This window comes from Chlorocebus sabaeus, chromosome 11, assembly GCF_047675955.1.
Source record: "Chlorocebus sabaeus isolate Y175 chromosome 11, mChlSab1.0.hap1, whole genome shotgun sequence".
Lineage (NCBI taxonomy): Eukaryota > Metazoa > Chordata > Mammalia > Primates > Cercopithecidae > Chlorocebus > Chlorocebus sabaeus.
This window is the reverse complement of record NC_132914.1, coordinates 27966598-27982123: the sequence shown is the minus strand read 5'-3', so window position 1 is coordinate 27982123 and position 15526 is coordinate 27966598.

The following is a 15526-nucleotide window of genomic DNA, read 5'->3' as shown; positions in this document are numbered from 1 at the left end:
TATTATCCCAAAATGACTGATTCTGACAATGGTTGTGACCTTTTGCTAATGGCACGTGAACATGGAGTGTTTGGGTCAGGATCGAGTTCAAATACATGAGATAAAAAACCCAACTAGCTAGCTTACACAAGTCAGAAATTTGTTTTTTCTCATTTGTCTTCTCATGTTAGATCAGTCAAGGCTGTTGGGTTGTTCTGCGACATCATCAGTGTTGACCCGTCTCCTTCCTCTGTCTATAATCCTGTCCATAGTGCCGGATTCTACCCTCGAGCTTGTCTCATGATCACTGGACAACTGCTGCTGGTTAGCATTCCAGGCAGAAGGAAGGAGGAAGAGAAGAGGATACGTGCGTGAGTACTTTCCTAGATGCTCCACCCAATGACCTCTTCTGACATATCTTTGACCACCACGATCTGCAAGGGAGGTTGGTAAATATACTTCTCAGGGATGCGGATAAAATATGCCATGGAGCATGCTTATGCTAAAAGTATTTATTGTTTATCTGAAATACACATGTAAGTGAGAGTCCTGCATTTTTATTGCTAAGTATAGTATATACAACCCTAATACTTTTATCTGACCAAATCCATTGCCGTACTTGGCAACATGGGGGTTCTAATTGGAAGCTGAGCAGGCAACTGGTGGTCTCTGCCATGTTGAGTCTTCAGTCTATTGCTTGGTCTCCCACTTTTTAACCCATGCCTCCTCTCTCTATCCCTAGAGTAATTAGCCAGTTGTAGTTTTTACTAGGGTTCCCCATCGACTGCCATATCACCTGATTTCTAATATTCAAATGCTTTTTTTTTTTTTTTTTTTTTTGCAGCACAGTAAACTCCACTGTGTGTGTGAAATTTCCCTTGAGAGGTGAATTGGGAGGGGGGCATTTAGTTCAAACTGAATGTTAAAGACAACTGAATTGTAATATAATTTTTCACACTAACTTTATAGCCTGAATCTTCAGTTCCTCTTCCTTATGTAAAATGTCTCCTATCTTACTGCTTTTGTAGCACTTAGCTTTTTGTTTTAATAATTAATTTTAAGGTCATTGGTATAAGAATAAAAATGGTGATGTAATTATATTAAAAGGAGAGCAGAGGGGAAATTGGGAAAGGTGTGGAGAAGCAAACTGTGCTATCATTCATTGCAGTAGGAAGTCAAAATACCATGTTTCACATTGATAAGTCATAAATAGTTGAATATGCATATTATTTTTAAAGGTTCCTTTGGATTTTGGTGGAGTGGAGCAGGAAACTATTGCCTCTCAATATAAATCATTTTGTATTATTCAGTTTTTTTCAAACCCTGTGATTGAATTATTTCACTGAAAATTAAAATGTAAAGGAGAGGCTGGGCACAGTGGCTCACACCTGTAATGCTAGCACTTTGGGAGGTTGAGGTGGGTGGATCACGAGGATAGGAGTTCAAGACCAGCCTGGCCAACACGGTGAAACCCTGTCTCTACTAAAAATATAAAAATTAGCCAGGCGTGGTGGTGGGCACCTGTAATCCTAGCTACTCAGGAGGCTGAGGCAGAGAATTGCTTGAACCTGGGAGGTGGAGGTTGCAGTGAGCCGAGGTCGCGCCACTACACTCCAGCCTGGGTGACACAGCAAGATTCCTTCTCAAAAATAAAATAAAATAAAATAAAATAAAATAAAATAAAATAAAATAAAAAGTAAAGGAGAAACTACTGACATTACATGGGAACTTATCTTCTTAGAATGAATAAGACAGCACACCACAACGCAGCTATAATTAATCAGTAATAAGCACCAACATAGTGGGTCCTAGTAGACAGCGAACTACACAAAGATTGTATTTGGTCTTCAGAACCTTCTCACCTGCAGGGATCAGAAAGCCATTTGTCGTGCTGTAGATTATCAATGAAACTTAAAGCGCTACATTTTTTCGTGGATTTTTTAAAATTTGAAAGGTAGGAAGTATTAAGGTCCAAAAACAAAACTGTGGGTAGAACTCTGGGTCTCAGTGGTTAGAGAAGCTCTGGGGCAGCAGGCTTGCTAGTGCTCCTGAAATCCTGCTAAGGACATGGCTAGGTACATTTTACTTGTTGGTAAGGCTGTCACACTAGTAATCATTTACTTGCTCTAGAACGTTGAGTGATATCATTATTATAAGAAATTAAGATAATTTCTCCAAGTTGACTTGACTTTAAAATTTAACATAGCCTAAAACGGTTTTGAAAAATAGATAAATCTCTAATTCACAGCCCTATTTTAAATTAAGCATCATAATATGATTGTAGCTTTAATGGGGACTGTTCTGAAATAGATCACTTTGTGATAATCATAGGGTACACAGTCTCCTCTACTTTCAAAAGAATTGCTCCAACTTACAACTCTGCACTACAGTATAGGCAGGATGCAATGTGACTTTTAAAGTTCTTCATATGGGATGACTGGAAGAAATGTTTCCTTCCTTTTTAATTTTATATCTTTTAAAATTGGAATAATCTTACATTGTTTTTGTTCGTTCTAAAATAAGACACATTCATTGCAAAAATTAAAACATACAAAATTACATAAAATATACTGGAGCAGAATGTATTTTTTTTTCCAAAGAAGGTTGCACCCATCCCACATACTCTTCTTTTATTTATTTATTCGTTTATTTATGAGACAGCATCTCCCTCTGTCACCAGGCTGGAGTGCAGTGGCGTGATCTTGGCTCACTGTAACCTCTGAGTCCCTGGTTCAAGCGATTCTCCTGCTTTAGCCTCCTGAGTAGCTGGGATTACAGGCACGCGCCACCATGCCCAGCTAATTTTTGTATGTTTAGTAGAGACAGGGTTTCACCATGTTGGTCACGATGGTGTCGATCTTCTGACCTCATGATCTGCCTGCCTCAGCCTCCCAAAGTGCTGGGATTACAGGTGTGAGCCATGGCACCTGGCCCACACTCTTCTTATAATAAGATGTTGACACTCCTCCATTGAGAGGGAGGGTCTGGGTTCCCACCTTTTGAATCTGGACAGAACTCTGAAATTGCCTTTGACCAATAGATTGTGGCAAAAGCGACTTCTAAGGCTAGATCATAAAAGGCAATATGGCTTCTGCCTGGTTCTTTCTCTCTGCACTTGTGTCTTTGGAGCCCTGAGTTGCCATGTAGGAAGTCTACTAACTTAAAACCTCCATGCTGAAGAGATCACATATTAAGAAACACCACAGAGCATCCCAGGTGCAGTGGCTCACACCTGTAATCTCAGCACTTTGGGAGGCTGAGGCAGGAGGATCACTTGAGACCAGGAATTCAAGGCCAGCCTGGCCAACATGGTAAAACCCTATCTCTACTGAAAATACAAAAATTAGCCGGGTGTGGTGGTACATGTCTGTAGTCCCAGCTACTCAGGAAGCTGGGACTTGCCTGTAAATGCCTCCCAGGAGTAGAATCCCAGCTACTCGGGAGGCAGGAGAATCACTTGAACCCTGGAGGTGGAGGCTGCAGTGAGCTGAGATCATGGCACTGCACTCTAGCCTGGGTGAGAGGAGAAAAGAAGAGAAGAGACGAAATGAAACATCAGGAAACACCACAGAAGAATAAAGTGAGAGTCCCAGGAATAGTCCCAACTGTTCAAGCCTTCCCAGCCCAGGCACCAGAAGTGTGCATGAAACTGCTTTTGAGATGACCCCACTCCCAACCACAGTCTTGCTATAATCTCATGGGAACCCCTGATGCAGAACTCCCCAGTTAAGCAGCTCCCAAATTCCTGATTCACATAAATAGGGGGAGTTAATAAATGAATAGTGCTACCACATTTTAAAAAGAGTTGTTATGCAGCATTCCATTAACAGGACAACCCCTTCTTTCCTCACCCAAGATATAACTACAGTTACTAGTTGGAAGTCTACCTGTAAAGACTTCTTAATGCATATATAAACTTTTCAAAAAATAAGATTATACTACGTATATTACTATATAATCTTCTTCTCTCATTTAATAATGTATCATGGACATCTTTGCATATCAGCACATAGATCAACCTCATTCTTTAACAGCCACATAATACTCCCCCACATGGATGTACTACAATTTATTTTCCAATCCCCTATTGGAATGTATATATATGTAAATAGAGTTTTTTTTAAATAAATGTTTATATAAAAATACATACTACAGTGGATCACTTGAGGTCAGGAGTTTGAGACCAGCCTGGCCAACATGGTGAAACCCAGTCTCTACTAAAAATACAAAAATTAACCGGGCATGGGTAGTCCAGCTACTTGGGAGGCTGAGGCAGGAGAATCACTTGAACCAGGGAGGGGGAGATTGCACTGAGCTGAGATCCTGCCACTACACTTCAGCCTGGGTGACAGAGCGAGACTCTGTCTAAAAATATATATATATACACACACACACACACGTATATATATATTCTGTATTTTGTGTAAATTTATAATCATGCCATCATACTATTTTGTAAACTACTTTAATATTCAATATATTTTACTTCCATGCTATTAGATGTTCTCTAAAATATTACTTTTATTGCTGGAATGATAGCTATCATCTGAATATATCATTATTAATTTAAATGAGTCTATTGTTGGACATTTATGTTGTTTTCTATAAAAAATGCTGCAGTTATCATTATATTGGATACACTTGTCCAATCATTCTTTAGAATACATTTCTAAAAATAAAAATGCTGAACCAAAAGGTATTTTGTACAAACTACTAATTGCATCTGTGTTCCAATTAATGCTCCCACCAAAAGTAAACAAGCATGTGTATTCCCTATCCATTTCTGAACTCTGATCATTTAAAAAAATGTTTAATCTTTGCTGATATCACTGCTTAAAATTATTTTATGTTTTAATCTCATTTACATTGATTGGACTATTTTATAAGATACAGGCAATCTGAGTTTTGGTGCAGACTGCCCTTGAGGAGGTCATTGGAATAGGAACTCTCAACACCACAGGGAGTCCTGCCTAGAGAATCCTAAACCCTCCTGCCTCCTGGGCCATCAGGTGAACTACAGCCTTGCCCAGAGATGACTAGGTTTCTCACACTGCACCCGTTAGCTTTACTAGTGTAAAGATACTTATATGGGGCAAAGGTACTTGTGAGATATAAGTGACATTGGGAGAACCCCAATGCAGGGCCTTTTTACTCTGGTTATTCTAGGCTACAGAAGGCATTTTGGTCCATTTGGAATAAAAGTGCAAAGTGAGGGAGTCCAGTCTCATTATTTGAATTGATCTTGCTAGACTGTATTTCAATATGATCTCAACTGATAAATGCCAGGAACCTTCTGCAGGCTCACAGGAGGGAATGTTCTTACAGTACTGGTTAAGGAACTCAAGGGCTCAGGGAGAGGCAAAGGTTGGGCCCATAGCTAAGTAACGAACTTTCCCTCTAACTGTCCCCGTGCCCTGCTAGTGCTGTGCCCAATGTCATGTTCATTTCCATACACAATTCCTCCTTTCTAAAATGCCTCTTCCTTTCTCCAGGTGAGCAGACCCTATGCCTTCTGGCTTTTCTTTTTTTTTTTTTTCTTCTGAGACAATCTCCTCTGTCGCCCAGGCTGGAGTGCAGTGGTATGATCTTGGCTCACTGCAACCTCTGCCTCCTGGGTTCAAGTGATTCTCGTGCCTCAGCCACCCGAATAGCTGCAACTACAGGCGCTCACCACCATGCCAAGCTACTTTTTGTATTTTTAGTAGAGACAGGATTTCTCCATGTTTTGCTGGTCTTTAACTCCTGGCTTCATGTGATCCACCCACCTCGGACTTCCAAAGGCTAGGATTACCGGCATGAGCCACTGCACCTGGCCCCTTCTGGCTTTTGTAGGTCAGAGGTATCTATCTGTTCCTCACTTAAGGCACTTACCCCTTTTTGCCTCACATTCTGGTTATTTTCTTATTGATTTCCTGTACTCACCGGACTTTAGACTGCGTCTTTTTCACCTTTATCTCTCTCCACAATGTACAATATGATGCTAGCAGTATCTTTTTTATCAAATGTTCCTAGCCTCTCTCCTTTATTTTAAGTCAGAGGTCGGCAAGCTATGGTCCTCAAACCAAATGCAGCTCTCTAACTGTTTTTATTTTATTTATTTATTTATTTATTTATTTATTTATTTATTGAGACGGAGTCTCGCTCTGTTGCCCAGGCTGGAGTGCAGTGGCCGGATCTCAGCTCACTGCAAGCTCCGCCTCCCGGGTTTAGGCCAATTCTCCTGCCTCAGCCTCCGAGCAGCTGGGACTACAGGTGCCCGCCACCACGCCCGGCTAGTTTTTTGTGTTTTTTTTAGTAGAGACGGGGTTTCACCGTGTTAGCCAGGATGGTCTCGATCTCCTGACCTCGTGATCCACCCGTCTCGGCCTCCCAAAGTGCTGGGATTACAGGCTTGAGCCACCGCACCCGGCCACCTGTTTTTATAAATAAAGTTTTATTGGAACACAGCTATGCTCATCATTTATGTATTGCCTGTGGCTGCTTTTGATCTAAAACAGCATTGTGGAGTAGTTGGGACAGATCTTATAGCCTGCAAAGCTGAAAATATTCACTATCTGGCCCTTTGCAGAAAAGGCTTGCCAACCCTTGTTCATTTTCAGAAAGAAATTTGTCCTTTGGACTGTATCCATTAAATCACTCACTGCCTTTTCTCTTGCCTTACGAAATCTGTAAGCATGATAATTACGAAGTATTTTGAGAAATATTCATCATAAAATACAATCTCATTTGGGGAAGTATCAGGTATCAGTTTAAAGGTACTGTAGTAAGCTCATATGCAACCAAGGAAGTGTCTAGACCCTTGTCAGAAACAGTTGTCACTGAAAAACAGTAACCTGGAATTGCAGATTTGTAGATAATTTCTCAGAGCTTGGTTAATGTGAATCTGCCACACGGAGAGCCAGGGATGTTCCACCCCAGCTGGGATTAGTCTCTCCTTCCTTAATGCTTCCAGAATCCTTCATTCTGTCTGTCACAGTATTCATTTCAATTGGTCTTGTATTAATTTTTTTTACAAGTGTGCCTCAAGATAGGGTTATAAACACGCCATGGTAAGTAAGTCTTTTGTTCAATTCTGTTGCTTCCATAGAGTTTTTGCAAGGTGGGTATCGATGAATGTTCACTTAATAAATGTCATTAATGCAAGCATGAAAAATAGGTTTATGACACTGTGAAAACATGGGCAAAACCTCAGCAGAGATTCTTCAAACTGAGCTTCATGCAAGTACATTTTCAATACTGTTTATTCTGCTTATGTCCTTGTTTAACTTGCTCATATATGTGTATACAAAGGAAGTCATCTCAAGAATGCCTGCTATACAATAGCACTTTGTTGTTTAAAAACAAAACAAAATAAAACAATTCTCAAGAAAAAGAAAACGCCTTGTTTCTAGAAAAAGAAAATGCCTTGTCTGAGGTCAAGTGGTTTTCTTAGGAAATTAACATTATTGTGAACCAGAAAATCCTGTTGGACCCATTTCCTTAACTATTCCCCTTATTGTAAAACTTCAGCAGGTAGTAAACCCTATTTAGCAATCCAAGTGACAGATGACCCAACAGACCTCTGGGTTTTACCTATGTAAAGTAATCTTTATAGTCAGGCCCAGTGGAGTCTAACTAGGAAAGCAAAGCACCCCTAGGGTACTTTATTTGCCTTTGTAGAAAGCAGAGCTCTTGGTTGCAAAGTGATAGAAACACAGCTTGAATTAGCCTAATGAAAAAGGGTAGGGTGTGAGGGTTGCTGGTTCAGAAAATCCAAGAAGGAGGTGAGTAACCAAATGATGGGGAAAATTGAAATGCAGCTGGGCCTCGAGGAACTATGGGAACCAAGAACTGGGTGGCTGCCAGGACTCTCTTCTCCATTTGAAATCTCTGCCTCTTTCTATGTGCTACGCCCATTCTTGTTCATTGTAGATCAACTTTCTCTACCAGAAAGGAAACCTAACCATACACAACTTCCTTTTTCTCCCTTTTTTATCTTACAGCTTTACTCTTTGAGAGGGACAGTCCCTCTTCATATTAATTAGAAAAATCCCGGAGAAAAACTTTGAGCCCCAGTTGAGTCAAACCCAACAGGAGATGTGGTCATATAAGAAAACGACAGCCTCTAACATAGATGTGGGTAAAAAGAGGAAGGAGAAATGGAGGAGGAGTGACAGTTCCTAAGAGAAGGGGGCTGGAAGGGTATTGAGTTGACAATTCCGTAGATGTTCTCTGCCTTCTTTTTCAGGGTGTGGGCTATCCTACTTACAAACAAATTCTTAAGCTTCTGGAAAGACAAGAAAGAGGGCTAATGTGACAGGTGCTTCTCAGCCAAAGGGAAGAAGAGGTAAATGTTCACATTTGTTTGAAGTACAGGCAGTGAGTGGCCAATGGTTTCCCATCAGAAAGGAAGAGAAACTCACAAGTACCTAAAATGTTTAACACCTAAAAATGGATCTTCCCAGTAAATACTGTGAGAGGGCTGGTCTATTTTCCTAATGCAAAAGGCTAAAACTCTGGGCTGCCTTATGGTTTCTCCAAGTCTTGCCCTAGGACTGCTTGCTGCCAGCCCATACAGGACCTTTGTGTAAATTAGAAAGTCATGCCCTCCTTGAGGCAAATCCAGTACCCACTCACTACCCTAGCAAGATGGCAGGACTCCTGTGTTGAGCACTGAATTTCAGCCTCCGTCTGCCCCTCAGACAGGCACCTCTGTGCAGGGCTCAAACTGCACAAACATCTGTGGCAGCCCTAGGCCTACCAAGAAGAGGGTAGGGTAAGCTGCCCCTTCTCCACAATCAAGGACTTACAACATCAGTAATGATGAGACTTGGGTGGTAGGTTGGGCTTGGTGATTGAAGACAGTAGCAGGAATAGCAAAAATGGCTGAATTCAAAGGACTTTAGGGATGGGTAACCCACCTCTGTGTACTGGAGCAATAGAGGCTCTGGGGATGGAGAGACCAGCAGTAAACTCCACTGGCTGAGCACCAGCAGAAGCAGTACTAGTGTCACTGAGGTTCTTGGAATGATACGAGGAGCAATAGTGATGGTTAAGTCTCCCCAATTTAAAACATTGTTTTTTCTGAAGAATTTATGTAGCAGAATGCCTTAATACAGATTAAATTTTATTGTTTTATTTCTTTTAACCTTTGAAACACTAAATATAACTCTTTTGAAGGGTATGATTATATAAGCATATAAGGAAGCTGTCCCTAGAAAAAATAATGTGCAGATTTAGAAGGTTATATTCAAACTTGTAGACTAGCTACTCTTAGAAGATAAGTCACAGCCCCACTGTGTGAAAAGAGGGAAGAATCAGTGCATTTAGGGTGAGTGCCCAAAAGAAAGGCAATGGCTCCTGAAAGCAGTAACAGAGGGAGGAATAATCTAGAGCAAGGTCTGGGAGGGCACCAGAATCTGGGTGTCCGCTCTGATTCCAGCTGGAGATCAATGTTCACCCAGGCAGATCCTGGAGCTGTGATCAGGGGACAGGTCTGCTGCAAGTGGTGATCATAGCAGCACCTAAAGTGATGGCCAGAATGGAGAAGCCCTCATCCCAGCACTGCGGTCCAGGGAGTAAATGCCTAGGCAGTCTGCCACTTTGCTGTTAAATACCCATTTATTTTTGTGCTTCGAAGGAGCCGCCCATGAATGTTCCAGTCACTGTGTGAGTCAGTCTTGTTCCCCAAGAGCTGCTGCAATGCTACAGCCATCCCACCCTCTCCTCTGCTTCCCGGACTCCATCTGAGACACTGCTCAGTTCCCCTGGCTGCTGTTGGGCTAGGGGCTGGGCTGCGGCTCACACTCTGACGCTAGGTAGAGGCCCAGGATTGCAGACAGTGGGAGGATGGGGGACACCTAGATGCTTGAGTATGCGACAAAAAGTGGCATTCAAATCCCTGAAGAAAAGGAGGGATCTTTAAAAAATATTGGGAAGACTGACTAGTAATTAGCAAGAAAATATCAAATCCTTACCTCATTGCACCAAATAAATCAGACAGGCCAAAGATTTACATGTGAACACTTTTAAACACAAAAGTAAAATAATATAGGGGAAAAATAATGATAAATAATGTTGAGTACAATTGAAAACTTCAATTGTACAAAATTATATACAATTGTGTGGCAAAAAAATTATATACAAAGTTGAAAGACAAATGACAAACTCAGGAAAATATTGACAATATTGTCCAAAGGCAAAGGGTTAATATCTACACAATAATAAAAGAGCTTATATAAATCAAGAAAAATTAAAAAGCTAATAGAAAATAATGGTTAGAAGTCACAGATAACTTAAAAATGCAAATGGTCAACAAACAGGGGAAAATGTTCAATTCACAAATATTCAGAAGGCAAATTAAACAATAACGAAATGATTTTCACCTATCACACTGGCAAAGATCTCTGAAAATTGATCAAACTCACGCATTGACATGGTTAGGAGAAACATACACTTTGTGCTTTTTCTGTGGGTATATAAAATAGCACAACATCTGGAAAGGGCTATCTGACAAGAAGTATCAAACATAAGTTGTACAGACTCTTCACTGCAACAATTCTACTTGTCAGACTTTACTCCAAAGAGATAATACAAATTTGAAAAGATGTACTCACACTTTGTTTATGCTTTTGAAAAATAGGAAACAACTTTAATGTTCCTCAGCAGGGACTGGCTACGTAAACTGCGGCCTAAGCATCCATGGAACACTATGCAGCCCTTAAAAACAGTGATGCAAATCTATTAGGTTGATGCAAAACTAACTGCGGATTTCCAAACCTGAATATATCGACACACAGAGATGGCTTCAATTATTGATTCCTTGAGGCTCATTTATTCAATTACGTCAACTGTTATCCTCCCTCATCAGCAGAGTTTCTGATCATTCTATTATTATTATTATTAGAGACAGGGTCTCTGTCACCGACTGGTGTGATCTCAGCTCACTGCAGCCTCGACCTCCTGGGCTCAAGTGATCCCCCCACCTCAGCCCCCTAAGTAGCTAGGACCACAGGCGCATGCTGCTACACCTAGCTTAATTTTATTTGCTTATTTTTTTGTAGAGACAAGGTCTCACTATGTTGTCTAGGCTGTTCTCAAACTCCTGGCCTCAAGTGATCCTCCTGCCTTGAATCCAAAGTGCTGGAATTACAGGCGTGAGCTGCTGAGTCTGGCCTTATTAATTATAGACTTTGGCACCTGACGTAGAGTCTTTCAAACCACTATCATCCAAGGTAACTTAAATATCTGTGTGGACATATCATCCCATTACTAGTCTTAGGAAATTCTGAATGCCTCATTTTCAATGAAATACAGTAGATTGATACTCTACAGTCACATGCTCGCAAGGCCACAGTACACACAAACTGCCTCATCTCTAAAATTACTAAATCAGGTATCCCTCTCTCTAATCACAGTCTCTTATCCTCTCAACTGGCATGCCTAACTGTCATAATACCTTTGTTCCCTTTTTACTTCAGGTCCTCTAATCCACACCCCCATTCATCTTAGACTTAATGATCCATCACTTCAAACTTTCTCCTGCCAATATCTTAAGTACCTTTGCCTCATTATTCTCATTGCATCTGCAACAAAAGCTCCTATCCTTGGTTTTTGTTTTCATACCTAGCCTGCCAAGCACTGCTAGATGATCACACCTTGGTAGATAAGTATGATGATACTTATCTGGGCCCTTTTCAACTATGCCCTTTTCTTGGGTGCAGTTCCCACAAAGGCAGAGCCTGAGACAAGTATCTGAATGTAAGCGGTTTATTTGGAGATAAACCCAGGTAAAAGAATGAACAGGAGAGAGAGAAGAGAGACAGAGAGGGAGTGGGAAATGGGACAGACTGGGGGAAACCAACACAGGGTGTGTTGATGAGCAGATTACTACAGTGGGCTCAGTTCCACTGGAGACCTCCAAGAGCCCACCTGTGAGTTGGCCCCTATATTTCTCTCTGTCATTGGTTGAGAATGGCTCTCAGTGGCATTAACTCCCTTTAATTCTAGGCTGCCTTGTGCACAAGTCACACAAGCTCCCAGCTAGAGAACACCCCCGCCAGAAAAAGTTGTAAGTGCCTGCAATAAAAACCTGTCAGTATGTTTGTACCTGAACCATGAGTGCCAAGGGGATTCAGCAGGGCACCAACAGCACATGTTGCAGCCGTCATGTTCCAGTCTCCTTGTCGTGTTACCCTAGTCACCCTCATCCCTCCTCCCTACAGCCAGCTCAAAATTGCTCTCATATCTCTGATGCTCTTGTCCCCTCACTCTCAGCAGATGACCTTGTCTCCCAGTTCACAAAGGAACATTGAAGATCTCAGAATGGAATTTGCCAAGTTCCTGCCAGCAATTCTAACATCCCGCCCACATCCAAACCCATCACTTCTCCCTCCGCACCCCTTCAATAGAGGATGCATCTCTCCCTCATCTAAGGCCAAACTTCTCTGCCTGTTCTCGGTCCTGTCCCTTCCATCTGCTTGGCCATTCTCCTCAGCTGATTGCCTCATCTCCCTCGTGAATCTTCAATGACTGTCTCTCTCACCTCCTCTCTCCCATCTTAAAACAAACAACTCTCAGTGGAGTCCACATCCCATTCCATCTATTGTGCTGTCTCTCTCCTCCTCTTCACACCAGAGTTTATTGAAAGAGTAACTTATACATGTGGCCTCCAGTCTCCTCTCACTCATTTCCAATCAGTCACAGGTGATCTCCCTGTGGCAGAAGTCAGAGGACACCAGTCCTTATCCCTCTTCCCGTCTCAGCAGCATTTGACTCTGGACATTCATTTCTCCCCTGGACTCCTATTGGAGCGATTCTTTTGGTTTTTCTCCTTTCTCTTTGGCTCCTCTCATCTCAGTCTCTTTATTCACCTCTTTGACGATGCTGTTTTCAGCTCTCCAACCTTCTTTACCAGTGGCCTTACCCACTTCCACACCATTAATTATCATGCCAAGGCTGATGATTCTCACATCTACAGAAACAGTCCAGATTTCCCCTCTGACTTGACCTAAATATGCACTTGCTTAATGCTCACACTCTGTTCTGTCACTTTAACCAAGTCATTAAACTTCCCTTAACCTATGTTCTTGGGCAAAACATGGAAATGAGAACAACTACTTCTTTATTTTGAAATAATTCTAGAGTCACAGAAAGTTGCAGAGATAGTACAGAGAGGTCCCCTGTACCCTCATGCAGTTTCCCCCAATGGTTACAGTTTATATAACTATAGTATAATATCAAACCCAGGAAACTGCCATTAAAACAATGTATATAGTTCTATGAGTACAATATCAAACCCAGGAAGTTGACATTAAAACAATGTATGTAGTTCTCTGACATGTTATCAAGTGTAGATTCATGAAACCACCACTGTAATCAGGACACAGAAGTATTCTGTCACTACAAAGATCTTCCTCATTTGCTTCTTTTTAAAAATGTTTATTTTTTTTTTTTAAATCTTCATCAGATCCTTGAGAGAAGGGACATACATATTATTTTGCCATATGTTCTCATTGTCTACCATGTGCTCTTAGAAGGCATTGCTTAATGTTTAGGAAAATAAGAATGGAGTAAAAGAAGGCAGATTCCATCTGTGGAGGTCAAAGACATCAGCCTGGGAACCAGGACAGCCATGAAACCTCTTAGCTCCACACCAGGAGCCAGGAGCCTGAGGACAGAGGCTTCCTTCCCAGATTCACATCCTGTTGAATGAGATGTTGGCAGACACAGGCTAGAAGTCGGAGTGGTGAGGCTTGGCTCATACTCATTCCAACGATCACAGCCCCTGTCTGTAGCAGAGAGGAAGGACTTTCTCAGTCCAGGACCTTTTTTGGAAATCTCTCACATCACACCACATGGCCAGTTCCCCACTCCACCTATCTGATGTCTGCCCTGCTCTGCCTGACATCACTGGCACATTCCTGTGCTTGCTGGCAGTACCCGGGAGATCATCCCAACCTCGGCTTTTTTGCTACTCAGCCAGCGTGTGGGACAACATTTCTCTCAAGGCTCAAGAAAAGTGTTCACTCCTAGGGCATGATTTAAAAATTCTGCTTAATAGTAATTGCCCTTACTAGGTCATATTTGTTTGCTCAATAATTATCATAGTCAATAAGTAAACTCTGAAACTGAGAAGAGTTGCAAAACATAGAACAAAACAGCTAAAAAACTGCAAAGACAACTACACATATGTTCGGGTTATAAGCCCCATATAGAACGTGTGTGTGTCCGCGTCACCAAATTAGTTACTGTTGGAATGAAAAATAAAGGAGTATTTATCCAGCAGTGAGCTATGTTATTATATTATAATAGGCTTTAATTAGAGAGAAAGTCAAATTTGTGTTCCCTTAATAGCCTGGTTAAAGTCTCTGAAATTAGAAAACTTCGCTTAGAATCTTTGTGTCAGCAATGAGCAATTTGTGTTGTCTATTCTGCAAGTCTCCAAGGGCAATTATTTGATTTACAAGCCTGAAACTGATTTATCAGTTGTAGTTTATAAACTTGGTGCAGCAATTTGTGAGCTGACGTCATGTTTACAGCAGGGTGGTTTGGAAACAGTCCACGTGGGGATTCATTTCATTTCTTTTTCTTTTTTTTTCCTATTTTTAGACAGGGTCTCACTCTGTCACCCAGGCTAAAGTGCAGTGGTGCAATCACAGCTCACTGCAGCCTGGACCTCCCAGCCTGAAGTGATCCTCCAGCTTCAGCCTCTTGAGTAACTAGGACTATAGGCACACAGCACCACACGCAGCACCACACCAAGCTCTTTTTTTTTTTTTTTTTTTTTTTTTTTTTGTAGAGACAGGTTGGTCTCAAACAGTCCTCCCACCTCAACCTCCCAAAGTGCTGGGATTACAGATGTGAGCCACTGTGCCTGGCTGGATTCATTTTCAGTGGTGGAAGTGAGAGGCATGGAGATAAGGCATCACCTGGTTCACTTGGTCTTGAGAAATTTGGAGATTTGGAAGCACAGTGTGTCTTGTACGTTGAGTAGAGGGCCTGACTGATCTCTTGTCAGAGTCCCTCTGATTTTCAAGCTCTCCACTCACAGAGAGCACGCACAGAATGGATGGGCATGTGTGGAAATTCAGGGATCTTTGTTTTGTTCACTGGCATTTCCTCAGCACTCAGAATAGTGTATGGAGGGCTCTCAGGACATTTTTGTTGACTAATTATTCAGTACTTAACAATGTGTGCAAAGGAGAAAGAACAAATCAATAGGTATTCAGTTGTCAGCAAGCCCAGAGTGTCACACTCAGACTCAGCCATAGAACTTCGCTGCTGGGTCACAGCAAAATGAAAGAGGAGAGGGAAACCCAGGAACCAGAGGAGTAAGGACGGGGTGAACTGAGAGGGCTCTGGAAACTCTGTGGTCCAGGCCCAGCTTGGGTTTGGTTTAGACAGGCTGGTTCAATCTAAAGTGTGGGACACGTCAGTGGGAGTTCCAGTGACAGGCTAGCATCAAAGTCAGGTGGATGGAGAGTGGGCCAATCCCAGCAGAGCCCAGCCAGTGACTGAAGGTATCAGAGAAAGGACTTGGTTTTGTAGGGGAGGGACTGGCAAGAAC